This window comes from Camelus ferus, chromosome 7 (assembly GCF_009834535.1).
Source record: "Camelus ferus isolate YT-003-E chromosome 7, BCGSAC_Cfer_1.0, whole genome shotgun sequence".
NCBI lineage: Eukaryota > Metazoa > Chordata > Mammalia > Artiodactyla > Camelidae > Camelus > Camelus ferus.
In genome coordinates, this window is record NC_045702.1 from 44,334,926 (window position 1) to 44,356,858 (window position 21,933).

Genomic DNA, 21,933 nt, shown 5'->3' on the forward strand with positions numbered 1-21,933 from the left:
ATCTTCTCTCCAACCGGCACCTCTTCTCATAGTCCCTTGTTTGGAGAGAGGTGCTAGCACCTATTCAGTCACCAAGAGAAACAAGGAATTGCTCTGGACCCCTCTCTTTCCTTCATTCTTTCAGCACAACCACTCACCAAGTTCTGGCAACTCTGCCTCCCACACCTCTCTTGAACAACCTCAACTCTCCTGCCCTGTTTTGCCTCTGTCTTCTCCAATGTGACACTATTTAAGAGTACTGTCAAGACACAGTAGCCAGAATGTCTGCGAACGTATGAGAATATTTTATTTATTTTCCTAGAAAAATGAAGGCAAGAATCAGGGATTAGAAGCCACAATTTCCAGAAGGATGTTGGTAACACAAGGATTTTTTGGGAGCACTTTGTATTGGTGAAGTACATGTAGCGATCATACAGGTGACTGAAGATCTGTTGACACCAGAATATAAACCACACGAAGCACAGCCAAGGACACCTCCGCACTGGCTGACTTGTCCCAGGCCCTGCAGTAGAAGGAATCAATCATTAAAATTCCACGTGAAAGTCTAGGTTTTTTTTATTCTTATTTTTTATTGAAGTGTAGTTGATTTACAATGTTAATTTCAGGTGTACAGCAAAGTGATTCAGTTATACATATACATATATATTTTTTCAGATTCTTTTCCATTACAAGAAACTGAGTATAGTTCCCTGTGCTATACAGTAGGTCCTTATTGTTTATCAATTTTATATATAGTAATGTGTATCTGTTAATCCCTAACTCCTAATCTATCTCTCCCTCCCTTCCCCTGGTAACCACAGTTTTCTACGTCTGTGAGTCTGTTTCTGGTTTGTAAATAAAATTTATACTTTTTTTAGATTCCACATATAAGTTATATCATATGATATTTGTCTGGAAAGTCTAGTCTTTTAAAATCACTTGCATATTATTTCTCTGGGTGACATTTTCTGATTGATAAAATTGGAGTAATGAATCTGCTAACTTCTTACATATTGTGGTTACAATGATATAATTCAGGATCTACTTAAGGAGGTGAAACTTTTGCCAGAAAAAGATATTTTTTCTCTAGTGACTGTGAACTTTGTGTTTTCAATCCAGTGAGGTGTCATTTCAGGTGCTATGAGCTTTACATACTTATTTATACACCCTCTGAAAATTAAAACAGAGCTAGACAACATATTTCACAAAAAGAAGAAAAAGAAATTATTATGGTGTTTATGCAACATCAAAAAAACTGCTTCTTGATCCTGAAAGACAGGTGTAATTGTTCGGCATTTGGCAATGCCTAAACATTAATTTCATTGTCACCTTCATCTCCCAATCAAAATGCCATCACTTTTCCTTTCCCCTTCTCTGCCCACTTATCATTTAGAAGAGGAAGGAAGTAGTTTCCAGCTTTTAGCCAGCATTTTCTTTGACAGTCCAAGTTCCTGCAGTTCTGAGCCTGCCCACATGAGATCTGTTTCCCTCTTTCCCCAACTTCCACTCCAAATTCTTTTTTCTCTTTCCCTTTATGTACTTAAAAAAAGTTTACCATAAACCTAGCTGAGGCTTTGAAAGTTTGGGAGATAAAACATAAGAAATACGTAAAGAAATTAATCAAAACACAAGCTTGATAATTTTTTCCCCCTGAATGTCAGCTTTGAAAAACTCTTACTGCTAAAGACCAGAAAAATGTCAATGATTCAAAAGAAGGAAGAAACAATCGACACATTCATTAACTAAGTTGTATTTGTAGCTCTACTGTGAAAAACACGTGTTAGCTTGAGTGAGATCCTTGACTTGTCACAGTTTCTTTCTCTCAAAGTATAAATATCTTTTTCTTTTTACTAATGTTTCAAAGTGATATAGTGCACTTTTTCTCAGTCCTCCCCAAGTTTCAGAATCACCTTGAGAAGTAGTAAATATAGTAGCAGATTACTGGTCCCTGAGTTTCTGATTTAGTAGGTCTGTGGTGGGACCTGAGGTTCCGGATTTCTAATAATACAGAATGATACAGCTCCAGAAGATACAAAAGAACAGAAAGGAGAAGGTTATGGATCAGTTAGAATACTATCCCTAGAGACAAACCTTGTTAACTGGTGTACATTCTTTTGATACACTCCTGGGGCAGACTCTGCCAGGTACCTGGTCTGTCCCCTTGGCTTCATTCAAAGCAACAACAGTGTCTAGCTGAAAACTGAAAAAACAGATCACATAGGCACCCTTGCAGCTAGTCATGTTGCAACAGTCATGGACAACGAAGTATAAGCAGAAATGGACGTGGGGAGGGCCTTCTGGAAATACTATCATCTTGCTGGTGAGAAAAAAAAAAAAAAAAAAGAAGAAGATTCAGCTATCCTGTACCTTTTGTATTTTGCCCTTTCCTCTTCATCCTGCTTGGAGCTTAACTGTGAAGCCTGGATGGACAGCTTTTGACCTTACATGGAGGATGGTGGTCTGGGGAGACAGAAGGTGGTTGGTTCTTTGAGCAGCTGCAATGGCTCTGTGCTGCCCACCCTTTGCATGTGAGAAAAATTCTTTCCATGTCAATTCATAGATATTTTCTACATTTGTTTTGATGTCTATGTAGTATTCCATTGTTTTGATTTGCTATAATTGAATTTTTGAACCAATCCTTCATTGATAGGTATTCAAATTCTAATTTTTCTTTATACATATGAAAAGGAACACAATTCCTTAGGTTTGTTCTGGGAAGGGGAAGACTTGATCATCTTCTGCCCGTCTGTTCACAGAGATTGTGTGAGGTGTGCTCCCTTCCTGTCCTAAGACGATCAACTCTAGGAACAGGGAAATATGCACGTGTAGTATATGGTCTTGCTTTCCTGGCTTGAATAAGGAAATCCCAATAATTGATTATATCAAAACTGTGATATACCTGAGTTAGGGAGATGGGAAGAGGGGAAAGGGAAACATGATCAATTCTGGGTCATTTTAAGAAACACTGTGTGTGTAGCTCATCATAGGTTCAGTCCAGACAAGTTTAGTCCCTTTTCACAATCTAGAATAAAGACGTCAGAAGGATGGATCTCCTGGCAAAGTCCAGTCTTATCTCTCACAGGAGCAAATACTTGCACAAAAAGGCACACATCCATCCCCAATACTAACCCTTAGAGATAGTTTCATCTAAACCCATACAGAAAGGAATTAAAATTTAAAAACTTTCCAGTGACATGATATTACTTAAAATGAACCCAATTTTCCTCACTAAACACACTGCTTAATCTAACTGCATTCAAAGTTAGTGGCAACGTCACAATGTTGTTTTAAAACAATGGGTGGGTATTGCTTTACATTTGTATAAATAAAGGCATCTTTGATAAACTTTCCCCAAACAAAGGAAGCTGCCTACAAAGGCAAATTTATCCTTTCTTCAGAGAAAATTTTTGCCAGCAATTAAAAATAAAGTGAAATTTCTTCAGTTTCAAACTATTTTAAGCCCCAGTGGGCATGTCAGTAAAATTGTAACCTTTTCTTTTTTGCTTTGGCTTCTATGAACTCAAACCAAACTTGCATCCCACTATTGAATAATCATATAAGACTTTACGACACAAGATTCCATAGACTAATTAGCCTTTAACTATATGTAAGGAAAAATTTTGAGACTTTCAAAGGGACAAAAGCAATGACTGGATATCCTTTCAAAGGAGCACTAAAACCTCTGGGATTATCTGATCATATAGGAATGCCTGCCCCTGTTTATCTTTGACTGGGCTTATGTTACAGCTCCTTAAAAATTTATAGAAAACTGATAGGAATGTACATAATTCTTGTCTATAAAAATACAAATAGTTTGTCTGCAGAATGTAACTGATTCTTGCTCTGTGGATAGACCGCTTTTTGCAAATTCATTTCAACATTTTTTTTATTGCATTTATAATTTGTAGTTCTTTGACTTCTCCTTTGAATCAGCTGTAATATCTTACTAGTTCCATCATCTACTTAATCTTTAACATGTGTTCATTTTATATTTTTATGAGAGTGATGATTTTTAGGAAAATCATTTTTTAGCCTACATCAAACTATACAACCTTTCTTTTCACTTAATTTTTATTTCATTTCAAAAATAAAATGTGTTTTCTAAGTTATAAAAGTAATACATATTATTTACAGAAAAATTGGATAATATATAAGAGAATACTGAATCACCTATAAACATACTATCTACATATAACCACTACTAATACTTGAATTCTTCCCTTCTAGTCTTTCTTTTTTTCAAGTTAAAAGTAACATATATATGTTATATACTTTTATCAAAGTAACATATGTATGCGGTTTAAAGAGCCAAATAGTACTAAAAGATTTATAACGAAAAACTAGAAGTTTCCTACTCCATCGCTCCCCAACCCATCCATCCCACTTCAGCTCTTTGGCTTCATCCCCAGGTGTTTCTCTCCATGTTTAGAAATAACATAATCTACTTGCTATTTCCTTAATTCTCAGTTTTAGATATGAACTATTAACTTTAACATCTTGACAAATGAGGACTGAGCTCTCTCCACTGTATTCTTACCCTTTCCCCTCTCTCCATCTCCTAACTCAGTTGTATCACAGTTTTAGTTAAATCAAGAAAATTGAATGAGAAAGAATATGAAAACAAATATATGTATATATATATATGCATGACTGGGACATTATGCTGTACACCAGAAATTGACACATTGTGACTGACTATACTTCAATTAAAAAAAAAAAGAGAAAATTGAGAGTTGGCATTTATACCATTTTGCCTATACAAATCTTATTTGCTTCTGAGCAAGCAATGACTACTACTATATCCTCTTTCTTGTATACCCTTTGTTTTTCCTGGATTTGAAAGCTGCCTATTTTTTAAATTGCCTGATTTTCTGTTTTTATGTTTCCCCCATCAATGAAAAAATTAATTAATAGTGAATCTAAGAAAGAAATGGAAAATTTTATTTAAGTCACCCTGAGGATTATAACTCAGGAGACAGTCTTTCAAAAATCTCTGAGGACTCTCCCACCTGTTAGAGGACAAGGCACAGTTATATAAGTTTTTGAGACAAAGGGTTATACATCAAAGTAACATATTGACAGTTTACATAGTCCAACAAGGCAAGTAGTGGGTTATTATGAACCCTACAGTATTGAGAAAGGAATGTTATCTCCTAAGGAGTTACCTTGCTGGCGCCAGGAGGAAATTTTTTTTTTTTTTTTTTTGTAAGTAGGCATTCCTATGTCTTCTAAGGGAATCTAGTTAATGTATAATGCAGAGGAGGGGGTACTGGCTCAAACAGGCATAGAGAGAATTATATGTTTAAAAATTTTCTTGTCCTGCCTTAAAAGAATTTTATTTCATCAACCCTTTCCCCAATGCTCTGTCTCTATAGCATGCTTATCAATAATATTTTCTATATACTCAATTATATTAATTCAGTTTTTTCCCCTTGAGGTCTGTCTTCTAGAGCCCATACATAAAGGATGGATTCTTGCTATCTCTATTTCAGTGATGGATAATGGAGGCAAGTGAGGTCAAGTAACTTGACCAAAGTCACACTGCTAGTAAGTTGGGTTACAAGCCCAGGGAGTTGGCTCCAGAGTTTATACTTTTAACTACACTATGTTACCTGCAATGTCATTCTCTTTCCAATACTTTCTATGTGACCTGTATTGTCTTTCTGGGAACATTTAGGTCTTTTCTTTAGTTCTGGTGTTCTCAAATTTCACAATGATGAGGCTTGGTTCTGAATATTCTTTTTTCATTTGTCATGTTAGGTTTTCAGTGGATCATTACCATCTGGAGACATGTTTCCTTCAGTTCCAGAAATTTTTCTTTCATTATTATTATTATTACTGTTATTATTGCTATTTGAAATTTTTTTTCTCCATTTCTCTTATCACTGTTTGGCAACTCCTATTATTCAGATATTAGAATTCCCAAATGGATCTTTTTCTTTTCTTACCTCTTCTTTCCTATTTTCTAACTCTAAGACATTTTGTTCTACTTTCTGAAAGATTTTCTTGTCTTTATCCTCTAATGTTCTGAATGAGTTTTAATTTGCTATCATATTTTTAATTGCCAAGAAACATTTCTTATTCTCCAGTTCTCTTTTATCGAATTCTATGCTTCCTTATCTCCCTAAGGATATTGATTACTGATTTAAAAAAATGTTCTTTGGTTCCTTTCATTTTCTCTGTTTCCTTCTGGTGTCTTTGTTTATTCACTTCATGTCTGGCTTTCACAGGCTTTCTTCTAGCGTCTGATTGTCCTTTTGTATTTAAGTGTGAGATGAAGAACATCTTATGATTGAAGAGCATCTCACTCTAAAAGCTCACCTGAAGTTCTATAAACACAAGCAAGGATTGGTGATTGCTAGGAATCACTACAGGATAACCAAGTGGGGAAACAGTCTTTTGTTGAGGAACCTTAAATATTATCACAAGATACTCCCCTGAGGCTGCTTGGGTCTCCAGTGTAGAATCTTCCATCCTCTCATCTTTGTATTCATATTTTCAATTGCAGGTGCTCTAAAATCTGGATAGAGAGAGGAGGCTGAGAGTCCCACAGGATCTGTGGGCTCTCCCCTGATATCCCTAGTTTAAGTTCTGTGCCTACACCCTATCCCAGCCCTCTTATATGCCTGATATTCTCTGGGTTGGGCCCTTCCATTCAATCTCTCCAAAAATCTTTTAGGAGGCTGCTTGGGAAACAAGGTCATCTGGCTGTGCAGGGTGGGGTAGAGGCTGGGTGCCTCTGACTCTGGACTGTTAAACCAACGTCCGTGTTGAGTGTCTCTCCTGACCCCTGCCTCCTCTGGCATCTGGCATCTCCCAGTACAAGGTCTCTGGAATGCTGTGGAGTGATAAAATGCCTCACACTTTATTGGCCTCGGGTTGTAACTTCATTCTTTTCGGCCAGGTCAGTTCCCTCTCCTCTCTCTGCTATCTACCCCCCATCTCCTATCTGCTGTTGTCTTCCCCGGAGTCTCTTTCTGCACGTGGATTAATAACTTTTTATTTTATTTAATTAATTTAGTGAGGTTTTAGAAGGGTGAATAGAGAACTGCGTGTAGTCTATCTGCTCGGTATTCCCACATGCTTTCTTCCTTTTCTCTTTTTGTTTGGGGTTGAATGGTATCCCCTCAAAATTCACGTGTTGAAGTCCTAACCTTCAGTGCCTCAGAATGTGATCATGTTTGGAATTAAGGTCATTGCAGATGGAGTTAGTTGAGATGAGATCATATTAGAGTAGGGTGGGTCCCTAATCCAACATGACTGGCGTCCTTATTAGAAAGGGGAAATTTGGACACAGACGTGCATGCTGCAGGAACGCCATGTGAAGACGGAGGTATGCTGCCAAAAGCCAAAGGATGACCAGAAATGAGGAGAGAAGCCTGGAACAGATCCTTCCTTAGCTCCTTCAGAAGGAACCAATCTTGCCAAAACCTGACCTCGTACTTCTAGCCTCCAAAACTGAGAGACCAGAAATTTCTGTTATTTAAGCCATCCAACTGGAGGTACTTTATTATGATGGCCCCCAGAAACTATGACACCTTTAAAATTTTATTTGATGTATGTATCTTGTAGGTCCCCTCAAATCTTTTATAGGAAAAGGTGGGGGATAAATAAATAAAAATAAGATTGAGGGTTTGATTACATCCAGCAGCAGCAGTTTCTGTGCCTGGCTGGAGAGTGTGCAGGGTAGCGTGTCGACTGTAGCTTTAGCGCAAATCCAGGAACTTAGTTTGTGTTCAATACATTTTAATTACTGTTGGGGTAGTACTGTTGTTATGATGAAATGTACCTGGTAGTTTTCAATTTCTTTCAAAATTCAACTGAGAGAATCATTACAATTTCTCTGAAGGGCCTGTTTCATTCAACAAATATTTGAGTTTCTACAACAAGCAGGCACTGGGCTCGATTCTTGCCTTAGGAAAAGGGGACTCAAGACAAATATAAATCGGGTGTGGTTCCTTCTCTCAAAAGGCTAATAAGTAGCACTATCTTCTCATCCATTTTGTTAAGGGCCTCACCCTCTTCCTGGGCTGAGTGAGAGGTTTCAGGGAGGTGATACACATCAGAAAATGATCATATGTTACTGTTTTCTCTGTTAAAGCCCCCTCTAAAAAAGGAGGAAGTCTGTCTTAGTCTTAGATACAGAGGGTCACATTAAAAATTCCTACATTAAAGCTGCTATACATTACTTAACTGTACACATGAGTCATTTCTTAATACCTCTTTGAAACCAGCTCAGTGGTTGGGACATTTTCACAGGCAGTAATATTGGAAGCACAGGCTCTTCAGGGCAAAATGTTCAGGGCAGGCTTATAAAGCCTTACCACAATGGTGACGCTCCTGTCCCCACTCAATAGGTCTCCCCTCTGGGTGGCAGCCCTCGCCCCTCTCTGAGCTGCGGGAGAGCCAGGCCGAATCTGGGGGGCAGGAACGTGTCGTGTGCTGAATGCGCCCACAGTCCTTTGCTGGGCAGCTGTGGCCATTTGCATAGGCCTGTGCTATTTATGACTCTGCATATTTGCTCAAAAGAACCATCTCATTTTCTGACTGCAGCTGCCCACACTGGTCTGGCTGCCGCTGGGGTTTTCCAGCAGGCCAGCGAGCTGCCACGTCACTTCAGGGCGTCTGCCATGCGTCCTCTGTGGTTCTTCTGCTTGCCCAGTGTACCCAGGTGTCACCTCAGCCCATTCATTCATTGGACAACTCTGCAATGAGCACCAACTATGTGCCAGTCACGGTTCAAGGGCCCTGGAACTGCTGCGACAGATGAGTCGCAACCCCTGCCCGAGTGGCTTGCAGCCTGCCGGGGAACACTGGGGCCTGGCAGACGAACTGACTGTGCACGTTCTTGGCCGTGGGTGTTAGTCTTGACTATCTCTCCCTCCCTTCCCCTCTCTCCTTTTTAAACCAGATCCTTGGTGGAAACCTGCCACCCTGAAAGCTTCTTTTTGTCTTTCCATTCATGGTCAGATTTTCCAGTGTGACGGTACCTAGTCGTGAAACACCCTGCAGTGTGGCTTCTGGCCTAGACCAGGGCCAACATGGTAAGATCGTGAGTCACTCACCTGCTCTCCTCCCCCACCAAGCAGTCCGGTGCCTTTCCTCAGGTTTCACTTATCTGTAGACTGCAACTATGTGGTGTTTGACCCAGTAAAACACTTGTTTGTCTCCATAGATGGTGCCTGCTCTGCCCCGGAAGCCTTGATTTCAGCCTGATTTTCCTTCTTTCTGAACCAGAACCAAGTCAGTTCCAGGCCAACATGGTCTCTCCCCACTCATGATCATTCATTTGGCAGGTGTCATGATTTATTTTGTGGCATCTTTCATATTGATGTCTGGTAGTATTATATTTGACTTTTTTATCTAGATCATGTGTGGTCCTTGAACTCAGGGCTAATTATATTAGCAACCCCTTCCTGTTAAATCTGCTAGACCTGGGATTGGATGTTTTTCCTCTTCTTTTTTGTTAATTGGCTAGTGTGCCAGGCCTGGCCCATGAGCCCTCAGATCCATTCCTTGCCCCTTCCTGCTCTGCATTGCAGGAGACTGATCTCTGCAGGCTGAGTTTTCTGGGATCCTGTGTCAGCTGGTTTCTGGCTGAGTTTGGCCAATGGAAGGCACCAGTGGGAACTGGATAGTGGGAGGAAGGGAGAAACCATGGTATTTCTCCTGTCCTTCCTTGAATCCACAGATTCTTCTCTGATGGTGTTTATGACAACTCATCCGTGGCTCCAGCCCTAGTGCACAGGCCCACGGTGGTTCCAGCTTCCACAGGGTGATCTGGCTTCCGGATTCTGGTAACATCACTTCCTCTCTTTGACCCTCCACTCCAGGCATAAGAGTAATTTCCTGCTGCTGCAAATTTCTGAGTTGCTTCACCACCTCCTAATTTTTTGTCTCTTGAAAAACCAAAATACTCAGGGTGGTTTCTGTTTCTTGGTTGGACCATGGCTGATTTGGTTATTTTTTTCCTCTTTCTTTTCTTCCCTTCCTTCCTTCTTTCCATCCTTCTTTCTTATCCTCCTTCCTTCTCTCCCTTCTGGAAATGGTGGAAATCATAAGGTGATTGTTTCGGATTCTTGTGCCATAGATTGTCTTCCCAAGGCTGACTGCTCCTCTTTGAATCTTTCATACTCCTTTGCCTCTTCAACACTATCACCAAAACATGAGGGAAATAGATTCTATGGGCTGGTCTGGGAACCAACCATTTTTATATTGCTTATATGAGCATCTATACTTGACACTCTATATTCTGAATATATAAGTGAAACTTGGACACAATCCGTTTGTAAATGGCCAACTTGCTGGAGTCACAACCATCACAAGCCTACTTTTTGAAGGACTGTTGACTATTAAATTGGAGAGATTGTCAAGCTCTTTCTGGCTGGGTTCATTTCACCTGGGACTGACATTAAAGGAAATATATTGTTCACGGTACGGATACAGGTTCTTCACTTCATCTATCTGTTGGGGATGAACTGGAGCATGAAAGTCAAAGAAAAGACAATATTATTTCTTCAAAGGTAACTATCCCTTTTGGAAATGGTATTTAATTTTTTTTTAATGTCACTGAATTGCTAGTGTCATTGGAAGCAAATTTGGCTTGATGGAACCTCCTCTCTGTCATGCTAGTAGTTAGCCCTGTAAAATGCCACCTCCTTGACTATACTGAGTTGTGGTGTGTTACATCGCATCACTCAAAGAGAAGAGAAATGAAACAAACGTTTCATATACCGTCCCTCTATTTGGCTCTAAGAGTTAGTAGGTGTTCTATTTTCTTCTGAGTATTGATTATTCTCCACCTTGTGGCAATCTCTATGTCCATCTTTGAGACAAAATAAAGCAATATAATGAGAGGACAGTGATAGCTTGTAAGTGTTGATCCCTTCATAGACACTGGGATAGATTATATTCTGACATATTTGCCATAAATACGGATATGGAAGCCTGCCCGTTGCAAGAGTCACCCATGTGTCTGCCAAAACAAACACAGGCACTATTTAAGATGTCTGTCTTTAGAAAGTACAGAAACATACCAATTTTTAAAAATTGAATTTTAAAGGTTATAATCAAGCCCTCTGATTTATTCTTCCTGTTCTGCCAAAAAGGAATCATTTCTTACACAGTTGTCCTAGTATTTAGGGCTTGGAAGAGACATGATATTTACTGTGCTATGCTGAGGTACGACCAAGGGGAGAGGTATTATGTGGCCTAGGGGTTTTATGAAAGGAATTGCATGGCTTGGAAAGTGAACCAGAAACCCACACTCCAAGGTAATTTTATAATGATCACAGCAGGAATTTTTGTGGTAATTTTTGCATAGATAACTCTCATGCCTAATTTTCAGTGCTTCTGCACATGTGGTCCATATGTTTCCCCCAAAGCGTTTTTTCCCTCCAGCTGGAACATGCTCAAAAGCAATCTATGACATTTTCCCATTCACAAGCTGAAAGGACCTCTATCTATTCCTCAGTGTCCCTTTACTTCTATGTCATTTTCTGTTCTGTTGCCATTTCACAGGAATAGGTTGAAAGGTGCCCTTAAGGTGATCTTCATGGCTCCCAGTCAAGTGCAGAAAGCCAATGTAAAGACAGAGGCCAATTGTTGGAAAAGGTCATTGGTGCTTTCATCAGCTGACACATGAACCAGTGAACAGGTACTATATCAATGAAAAAAAAAAAAAAAAAAAAAGCCACGGGCAAAATCAGCATGCTGCATCCTCAGTTCCGTATCCTGGGCAGACTGGAGACCAGTCTTGCTGCTAATGAGAGAGAGTGTGTGTTTGCTTTGGCTGGAGCAGGCTTTTTAAAAGACAGGATAAAAATAAGTGGAACAGGAAGGCACGCATGCCTTGTTGAAGGAAAATCTGCTGGTTGCTGAAATGTAAGGCTTCATTTTTAAAGACTAACTTATCTCAATGGAAATACTACTCTTAGAGGGGTAATGAAGTCATAGGCAACTGCGGTTACTATGCACGCGGCCCTTGAAGGTGAACCATCTAAGGAGGATGGGCTGTGGGGTTGCTGAGCTTTGCTGAGGCTGTTCGAGACTCGGACTACTACTAGATGTGTCTCTAGCCCAGCTACCTCCCACTCTCTCATTCATCCCTCTGTAGAGTCCCCTAGTGTAACTGAGATCACAAAGATGCCCACTGGCCCTTCTGTGACCAAGCAGGCTTAACTAAAGATCTTTGGAAGGACTGGTTGCTCAGGTTTTTTTCCTATTGCATTAGAGATGTCAGTGAAAAGCAGTGTCCATGAGCCAGCAAATCGGAGCCAAGCAGCAGATGTAATTTAAAACATTCGTAAAAGGAACAAACCTAGTATATACACACACATACACACACACACACACACACACACACACACACACACACACACATATATATATTTATATAGGTAAATATGTAGAAAGACTTAGCCCCCTAGACAACTGGAGTTTGTAGCTGAAAATGATATGTGTGTGAGGATTTGGGGGATGACCTTCTATTTAGTTTAGTTTTTTTTTTTTTTTTGAGTGAATATAATCTTCCACCTTTAAAAAAGAAAATCTGAAAATCCACGTGTTTTGTAATAGCATGCACCCTTCACAGTATTAGCCCAGCATTTGCTCATTATTTTGCAAGAAGAATGTTTATTATTAATAATTAGCGAAGTTGGATGACTTTGCTGCCTGGGTTTTGGTCCTGGTTCTGCCACTAGGCAGTGGTTGTGTAACCTTATCTGGATTGCTTAACCTTTCTTGACTTCGGCTTCCTGCTCTATACCATAAGGGGATTAAAGTAGATCAGTGATTCTCAGACGGTGGGCCCCAGCCCATTAGTGACTCATGAAATCAATCTAGTGAGTTGTGATCAGCATTTAAAGAAAAAAAAAGAAGAGAAGAGAAAATATTAGGGTGCATTCCACATCATATGACTGAACACTGTTTCCAAAAACTTTTCAGTTAAATCTATGTTTATGTAGTTATGTGCATACAGCATTGCAATGAGAATTTTTTTCTTACTATGAAGTCAAAGACATCTGAAAACACTAAGATAGATTATCTCTAGGGTTAAAACCTAAGAGTCCCTGAAACAGGCACTCCTGGCCAGACTAGTAAGTAAACCCGTGTATAACAAAGTGCTTCGAGCATGGTGCAGAAGATGGGAGTGGAAGAGTGTGGGCAGCTCTCCCCCTGGTCAGGATGAGCTTTTAGCCTGTGGAGAAGGGACTCTCCAGACAGAGCCCTGTCGGCCAGGACCAGGGAGAGAAGCATCCGGTGCTCCAATTCATCCAGACTGTGTGCATCAGGATGTTGCTGAGAGCCCAGAAACAGATGCCCCTCGGCCCTTCTCACGTCTCTCTTCCTTCCCTCTCCCCTTCCATAAGAGCTTGCAGGAGGGTGAATAGATCAAGGTTATTTTTAGATGGTCTCAGGCACAAGAGGAAAGCACCACTGCACTTCCTTCTTGCTCTCATCCAACACCCGAGATAGAAGACCACCTCTTAAAAAGCAAGAGGTGACTCAGTGGCTGACAACCTGCAAAGCCCGCATTTGAAAATCAGGTGACTTGTCTCAAAAAAATCTTTCTCATGCAAAATGTTGACCAGGTTTCATTTATCCTGGAAGAGATTTGATCTTTATAGGAAAACTTCCATGATTTTTAACAGGATATAACTCACAATTGAATTAAACAACGAAAAATTTTGTTGTTGACAAATCCCTCTCCTGTTTCCAGGAGGAGGTGTGGGCCCAGGAGGAGGGAAGATAAGTGTCCTCCCCTGCCCTAGGTTTTTCTCTAATCTTTATAAAATTATATAGTTGGTGTTATCCCATCTTTCTCTGACACCCACAGAGTAGTTCACACAAAGGTGCCCTATGGGCTAGCAGTGACCCTGGGTGTAAATTACTGATTTAAAAACACTGTGATAGGTGCTCTAGGGAGATTTGTGAAAGTATTACTGAGGCATAAAGGAGAAAGCAACTGAAGGATGCCTGGTAACCAGAAGAAAGTTGGGATTCCGGGTGGGAGGAGCAGAACACTGAAACATCTGGTGTTCTGCATCGTGAGCAAGGCTTTCCTCCACTGGCTGGAGTGTTGATGTCATTGCATCTTGCAATCAAAATCCCATCAGTGGGTAGAAATAAGCCTGAGGATCAGTACCCACTCCAATAGTGCAACTCATATTTAATAAGCAAAATTGAATCCAGAGCAGAGTTATCCCTGCTGCGTAGGTTAGTAGATTTGAACAGAGTTGCATTTATAATGTACTCATCAGCTTTTGATTTTAACAAGAGATTCCTTGATCCTGCGGAAATCAAACTCTTTACTGTGGCATTGACAATATACAGAGAAATAAAATTTTAAGAAGTGAAGCATTCTGACAAATATCATATGATATCACTTATATGTGGAATCTCAAAAAAATGATACAAATGAACTTCTTTACAAAACAGAGACTCTCAGACATAGAAAACAAACTTACGATTACAAAAGGGGAAAGGTGGGGGGGAGGGATAAATTATGAGTTTGGGATTAGCAGATATAAACTATTATATATAAAATAGATAAACAACAAATTCCTTAAGTGTAGCACAGGGAACCATATTCAATATCTTATAATCACCTGTAACGAAAAAGAATATGAAAAAGAATGTATATATGTAAAAAAAAAGTGATTCATTCTGGAAGCTTAAATCAGATTATAACATATTCTTCCCCCTTTCCCTCTTCTTTCATTTTTTAGAGAAACAAGCTTTCAAACTAGTTCTGAATCTTTTAGAAAGTACCATATGATTCTGTAGTCAATAATTTAAAAGATACTGCTTTAAAAATCATATGTGCTTTTCATATGATGTTTGGTGAAGGTGACTTTTCTCCAAAAAGATAATAAAATTCCTTTTAGAGGTGTGTCAGGTTGTTGGTGGTTGAGGTATTCAAAGAACGAAAGAACTCATTGTTTGACGATATGACTCCATATTTTATATTTTGAATAAAAATTTTTCACACATTTGTCTAACATGTTATTTCTTTAAAAAATAAAAAATCCCCACCAAGAATGTCATATATATATCTGAAAGCAAAGGTCATTTTTTCCCCCTTCTATATTAAGGGTTACTTCCAGAATGCCCTTGACAGTGTTAACACTCATTGGGTAACTGTGTAACCCTTTACCAGTATTCATCACACTGTTACAGAAAAAGTGTTAGAAAAGTAGTTTTATGTAGGTTTGTTCTTCACTCTCTTCATTTATGTCATCTAATGTATGCACGTTTATTCATTCATTCAACAAATATTTATAGAATGTCTACTATGTGTGTGTGCTGGCCTCTAGGGACCCAGCAATAAAAGACAAAGTCCCCACCCTCAGGCAGCTGACAGTTTTGGGAGAGTGGGGAGAAAAAACAGTTGAATCAACATATACTGGGTTAGATGGTCAGAAGGAGGGTGAGAGGGGTGGGGAGCTCTGAGTGCGGGGTGGGTGTGTTACTTCATATAGTTCCGGGCATACTTCCAGAAGGGCGGCTATATCATTATTTTATCACCAAAGGAGAAGAAAAGCTCTTTGGAGCAGAGCAAAACAAGAGGAGAGAAAAGCTACAAAGGCCAGGAAAATGGCACTTGTCCAAACCCCTTAGCCCCAGTGGAAATCTGAACAGGAAATGAGGTACCTTGTAGACTGACAATCAGGGGAGAGGACTCGAGGAGCATAGAAGTGGCCTCTCCTTTTAGAAGTCTGTGCTCTATGGCTTTCCTGAGTCCTTGGGGTTTCTGATGTCTCCTGGAAAGAGGGGCTTCTGGAGAAACAGGCTCTTTCTCATGTTCAAGCAGGAGGAACTGAAGGGAGGGGAGGGAAGCAAACAAAAATAAGCAACTGGGGTGCCCAGGAGGGGCCCCCCATGCTTTGTAGTTTTACAAGCAACTGTAGACAAGACTCTCCTGGCTCGAGAACCGATCCTCCAAATCTCTCTTCCTTCGAAAAGAAAACTCTGGACAACTTGGAGGAAAAGAAGAGCGATTCTATTGGGAACGTACTGTTGTTTTCACTGAACACAAAACTGAGAGATTTACAAGAGGCTGAGGGTAGTTGTATGTGTGGTTTTGGGGGGCAGGCGGTAGTGGGAGGTTGATCTTCAAAAGATGCTGTTGGGGGGACTTACATTAGGAAGCACATGATGGATTTCACTTTATAAGATTGGCATCTGAGGGGTACAATCTGGACTGATTATGAAGTTTAAAGATTAGAAGCTGAGTTTTTTCTGACTATGGTGTTAGAAAAGTTAAATCGCTTGAGATTTTAAGAGACTTTCCCGGTGATTTGTAAAAGTAAGATATACCTAATGCCATTTGGTCAAAATTGTCTTAATTTAGGGGGGAACGTTTGCCCTTCAGTTCGGCTAGATCTCAGACCTTGGCAGTGAGCACTCCTCGTGTACAATTCGAAAGTTAAGTGATTCACACATCTAGTCCAGCTTCTCAGCTTCCTCTAGCTTAGAAATAATTATCTCTATTGAATATTTAGTTCAGAGCACTATATTTTGAAAAGACTCTTTAGGAAAAGTCTTTCCCACTAGTAGGTCTGTTTCAGGAGAGTCAGCAAGCAATGAGCAGGTCTGAGCTGCTTTCAGAAATAAATTGTCTTTTACAATCTCCTGTGCAATTAAACTAAGCAAACATATGAAATAAAGACAGACTTGCTAGGCAGGATTTTGACTTGGGTTTCAATCTACTCTAAATTCCCTTTCTCCTTGAATTGTGATTCTTGTGTATGTGGAAACTCCTCGCTGGAAGTTTGGGGGTGGCTGCAAAGTCGGGGCTGCGTGCTACACGCTTTACTCATGCTGTCTGAGTTACGTGTTTGCTGCCATTAGGTCAGCTGCACAGACAACCACCACCCTTGGGGGTTTAGCTTTGACACCTGACCCTCTGTGGAAGTAGCCATGGTCGAGAAGACCGAGAAGGGTGCGCAGATCTCTTTGGCTTAATGAGGGACACTGACCTCAGCTCATCTTTTTCCTTTGATTGATGATGTCATCTCTAATATGATAAATATCTAACTATTAAAATTGCCTAACTGCTTGGTTGAAGGCAGCTAAAAATGATCTCTTTTTACCCATGGAGAAAGAATCCTCTATGAGACACTGTATCTAACATCAACTACAGGATAAAGTTTATCCAATTTTCTTGCTTCTCTTTCTTCCATTTCATTTTTTTGTTGTTTGTTTGTTTTGTTTGGGGGGGGGAGGTAATTAGGTTTATTTTACTTATTTGTTTATTTTAGTGGTGGTCCTGGGGATTGAACCCCAGGCCCTGTGCATGCTAACTGCACACTCTACCACTGAGCTATGCCCTCCCCTCCCTTTATTTCTGATCTACTGTACTGAGCTTTACCTCAAGTACATAAACCTGATTTGAATGGAGTTTGAATTCTGATTTGACATCAGGATAAGATTGCATGGGTAACAGTCCTTGTAGAAATAACCTGTTGACAGACTTTTCTCTCTCTCTCCATATATACACACATACACATATTCTATGATATACTAATATATGAATATTAGATGTACACATATGTGCAATATATGTACATACATACATATGTACAATATAGTACAATATTGATATACATATACATATATTCTGGTTTAAATTCTGTACAACATTGTTTGTAACCAAACAATAGTCCTTTATAAGTTTTCTAATGCCTATGTTAATGCCTTTAACAGTAATGTGCTTGAATTTTAACATTAGTCCATCTTTGTGGATAATTGTAATGCAGTGCCTTAAAATAGGTTGAAACCATAATGGATTGCCATTTTTGTAGGTCAAAAAGGGTCAAATATTGGCAATTGGATATGGTACAGCCTAGTACAATATCCACTCATTCCACAAATACTCGAGTGCCTGTAGTGTGCATTCGACCAACTGCCATGGGGGATTGAAAAATGAGAGCGAGCGGCTCCTCCTTGGAGCCTCTAGTCTATCCACCATCACTTGAGAGCCAGGCAGGAGGTGATTCGTCATTTAGGAGGGGACGAGCAGCACCCTGGTTTGGAGGAGTGGTCCCATGCTTTCAATGGTAATGAACTACATCACTGCAGTGCCTCAGAGTCCACCAATCCCATGATAAAGCCCTGGTCTCAAGATACTTCGGTGCCCTAATACCTCCTACATCAAGTTCAGAGCCCTTAGTCTGGCATTCAAAGTACTTATCTGATGTTATTCCTTTTCCCTTATGTTTATACCTCTGCTTTCCCAGCTGATTCTGCTATTCCTTCCTCCTGGAATATCTTTCTTCTCACTGGAAAGGCAGTTGAGTGTCGTGGTTAAAGATATGGGAGCTAGACTGACATCATCTGGGTTCAATCCCAGCTCTCCACTTATTAGCCATGCGACCTCTGGCAAGTTGCTTGATCCCTGGGTGCCTCAGTGTACTCGCCTTAGGAGGGGGATGCTAGTGCAACCCCACGAACAGTGTATGCTGACTCATTTATTATGTGTTCAGCGTTAGAACAGAGCCTGATGTGGAGTAAGTACTCATTACATGTTGTTTATTATAACAGTTTCTGCATGTCCCAACCTCTCTCATCTTTTAAGTCTCCAGACAGGGCCACCTTCTCCCAAGGCCTTCTCCAGTGTCCCCAGTTGCAAGTTCTCTTTCCTGGCTCTCGTTTCCCACGGTATATCTGTTAACTATTGCATGACACTTTTAATGTTCATTAGCATCTATGTCTTATCTCTCCTGTGAATCTGAATTTCTGAGGGTGGGAGCTGCAGTGCTGCAATGCAGATCTGAGCTGCTGCAGACTCCACAGGTGAAGGGAACAGTCCTCGACAAAACTGCCTTCCCGTCAGGTTCAGACACCAGCTGCACTGCAGGAAGTCCCCAGGCCCCCTGCACTTCTGACCAACTGGCCTCAAATTCAGGGGTTCCCATGACTCTCTCAGGTTTGATAATTCACTGGAAGGACTGATACACCTCAGGAAAGCACTATACTTCTGATTGTAGTTTTATTATTAAGGATTGTAAAGGTTGTAAACCAGCCAAATGCAGAGACACATAAGGCAAGGATCTCAAGCCCAGAGCTTCCATGTCCTCTCAGTGACTCAGGACACGTCATCCTCTGGGCACCTTGATGTGTTTGCCAACCAAGAGAATCACCCAAGCTTTCGGTGTCCAAAATTTTTATCATGGTTTCATTATTCAGATGTGAATGTTTGAATCATTGGCCACATGATTGAATTCAATCTCTAGCCCCTCTTCCTTCCCTGGAGATCAGGTTGATAGTGCCTGGATCAAAGCCCTAACCCTGGAACCACAGGATTCATCTTCCCATCATCACCAGCCTCCATGAGTCATCTCCTTGTCATAAACTCAGGTGTTGTCCACGGGCCCACCATGAATAAGAAAGGCACTCCTATCACTTGGAAAATTCCAAGGGTTTTGAAATCCCCCTCCCAGGTACCCAGGACAAAGACCAGACAAATTCCTTACTATAGAACAGGAGATATATCTGATTGTCTTTAAATCCCCTCCCATGCCTAGTACAATGCTTTGCAGTAATAAACACTCACATTGATTAAAAGAATGGGCAAAGGTGTACTTTAGGAAGATAACTTCATGTAGGATGGAGAGACTAAGCAGCTAAGGCTCTTGTAATTGACCTGAAGTTATTTCATTGACCCTTTCAATACTCTGTTGACTGGTGAGATTGAAGAAATAGAAACTTCAAAGAAGTTAAATCCTTCTATTGTTCTCCCCACTGCCCCCAGCTATAAAGTTCTGCAGTTAATTCTCCATATCTTGAATTTATCTCAGAAAAGTCCTCCACTGGAAAGTTAAAGGTTGTTGTAAATGGGAAGAACTGTGGCCTCTCATTTATTTAACTGATTAAAATAAATAGCTTGCAATAATGTTGCAAACAGAGATTGTACTCAATATTGCCATTAATAATGTTCTCTTAGGACCTTAGAGATTACTTATCACAATGATCCATTCACAGTAGCTACACCTCATGACATTAGGGATTTGCTTCAAAATAATCCTGGAAGGGATGGGGCAATACACTGAAACAAGACTGTTCATGAGTTAATAATTACTGAAACAGGTTATGGGTGATGGATTTCATTATACTTTTTATATGAGCTTTGTATCTATTTTATAGAGTATATTTACATTGTACTCTTTTTCCTTTTGTACATTTTTGGGAGTTTTTCATGATAAGTTAAAAAAATTTTTTTGTCTCCAAAACTGAAGATCTCACACAAATGATAGGTAACAACTTGGGGGCCACTCCAGTTTAAATACTGAGTCTTACAAGCCAGTACTTCACCCAACTGATGTGTTTATAGTGTCCAACATCCAAACGTGGATGTAAGTGGTGACATTTGGATGCCAGGTGTCACTGTTACCCCAAAGAGTGTCCGCATCCATCCTCCTCCACACACTTGGCACCAACTTCATTTGGCAAACCCCAAGCAAGCCAATCCTCTCATCGGATATATTGATATTTAAGGTACCCCTGAGTTCTGATAATTGGTTCCAAATGCTTCACTTAGAGTCAAGGAAATAGAAAAGCAGATCAACAAAGCTGTTCATTCTTTGGGAGACCATTTGATCAAGATGAAAGTCAAAAATAACACAAATGCCAGGATTGTTGCAGGATTTGAGACCAAGCCCCTCTGGACTCGATGCACAAATCTTATAAAAAGACAGAAAACAATTCAGAGGAACAAAGAATGTGATTCTTCAGCTTTGAAATAAACACTGTAATGAATCAGAACAGCAACAAATTCACCTGGGCTGGGCTGGGCTGGATATTTATGAACCTCATATGTATCTCAGCCCCTGCTGCTGAAGGTGCCAAAAAAGTGGCTAGCTCTGGGGCACACAGAAGACAGGCTGCAAAGACTTTGGGAGGTACTTTTTCTGCAGGTATAAACCCCTCTAGGGGTTTGGATCTCAGAGAATATGTGGTTCATTGGAGCATAAACCGAAAACAACTGTTGCACAAGCCCAGGCTGTTAAGAATTCTATTTAACTAGCAGGATTGCAAATAGCAAACTAACAATAAAGAGTTTGCTTTTATGAATTTGGAAGGAATCTAAGTGATTAGTATCAACTACAAAAGTAAAGCATCCTAGATCAGAATACAGAAGCCCCTTAATGGTATACTTAAAAAAATCATTTTAATCTAATGTTCATAGATCCAAAATATATATATATCTCACTCGTATGCAACTTATGATGCAGAATTAAATGAAGACTTATGAGCTCTCTGTTCAATTTAGGAACTAGAACACTATCAGTTACACTGCCCAACTTCCTTCCCTCCACACCCCAACAGTAACTACTATCCTGAATTATCTGTTTACCATTTCCTTGCTTTTAATCACTTATTATGAATCCTCAAAAAATAAACTTTGTTTGATTTTGCTTGTGTTTGAGCTTCATAAAATGATATCATGATATATATAGTCTCTCAGGACTTGCTTGTTTTCACTTATGTTTCTAAGCTTCATCCCTGGCCAAATGAGGAGCTGCACTTCATTCATTTTCACTGCTGTATAATAATCCATTGTGTGAGCAGAGTACAGTTTATCCATTCTGCTGTGGACTGTTTTCATGTTTCAATGTTCTTGGCAGTGCTGCTATGACCCTTCTCAAGCATGTGCAAGAGTTTTTCTGGGTGGAAACTCAGAACATCAGGTCTGTTAATGTTTAACTCTACAAGATAAACAATACAAGGGAATGTCAAATTGTTTTCCAAAGTAGTTGTACCAATTTAGACTCCCAGAAGCACTGTGTAAGCATTCCCATTCATTTATGTCATCTCCAATTGTTTAGTCATCAGACTTTTGGCTTTTGCCAACCTAATGAGTATAAAATGATACCTCACTGAAGTCTTAAATTGCATTTCCTTGTTACTAATGAGGCTTAACAACTTTACCTACGCTTAGTTACCATTTGT

At 39.9% G+C, this 21,933-nt stretch overlaps 1 long non-coding RNA gene across 1 annotated transcript in view; it reads right to left on the minus strand.

The window, feature by feature from the left end:
- Window positions 1-325: 325 nt before the first annotated feature.
- The window catches only part of LOC116664915, a 33,777-nt gene continuing 12,169 nt past the window's right edge, over window positions 326-21,933 (minus strand). The window contains exons 2-3 of the long non-coding RNA XR_004321461.1: window positions 15,634-15,799; window positions 326-502 (exon numbers count right to left, since the gene is read on the minus strand). This is a non-coding gene — a long non-coding RNA (uncharacterized LOC116664915). The remainder of the gene's footprint in view (window positions 503-15,633; window positions 15,800-21,933) is intronic.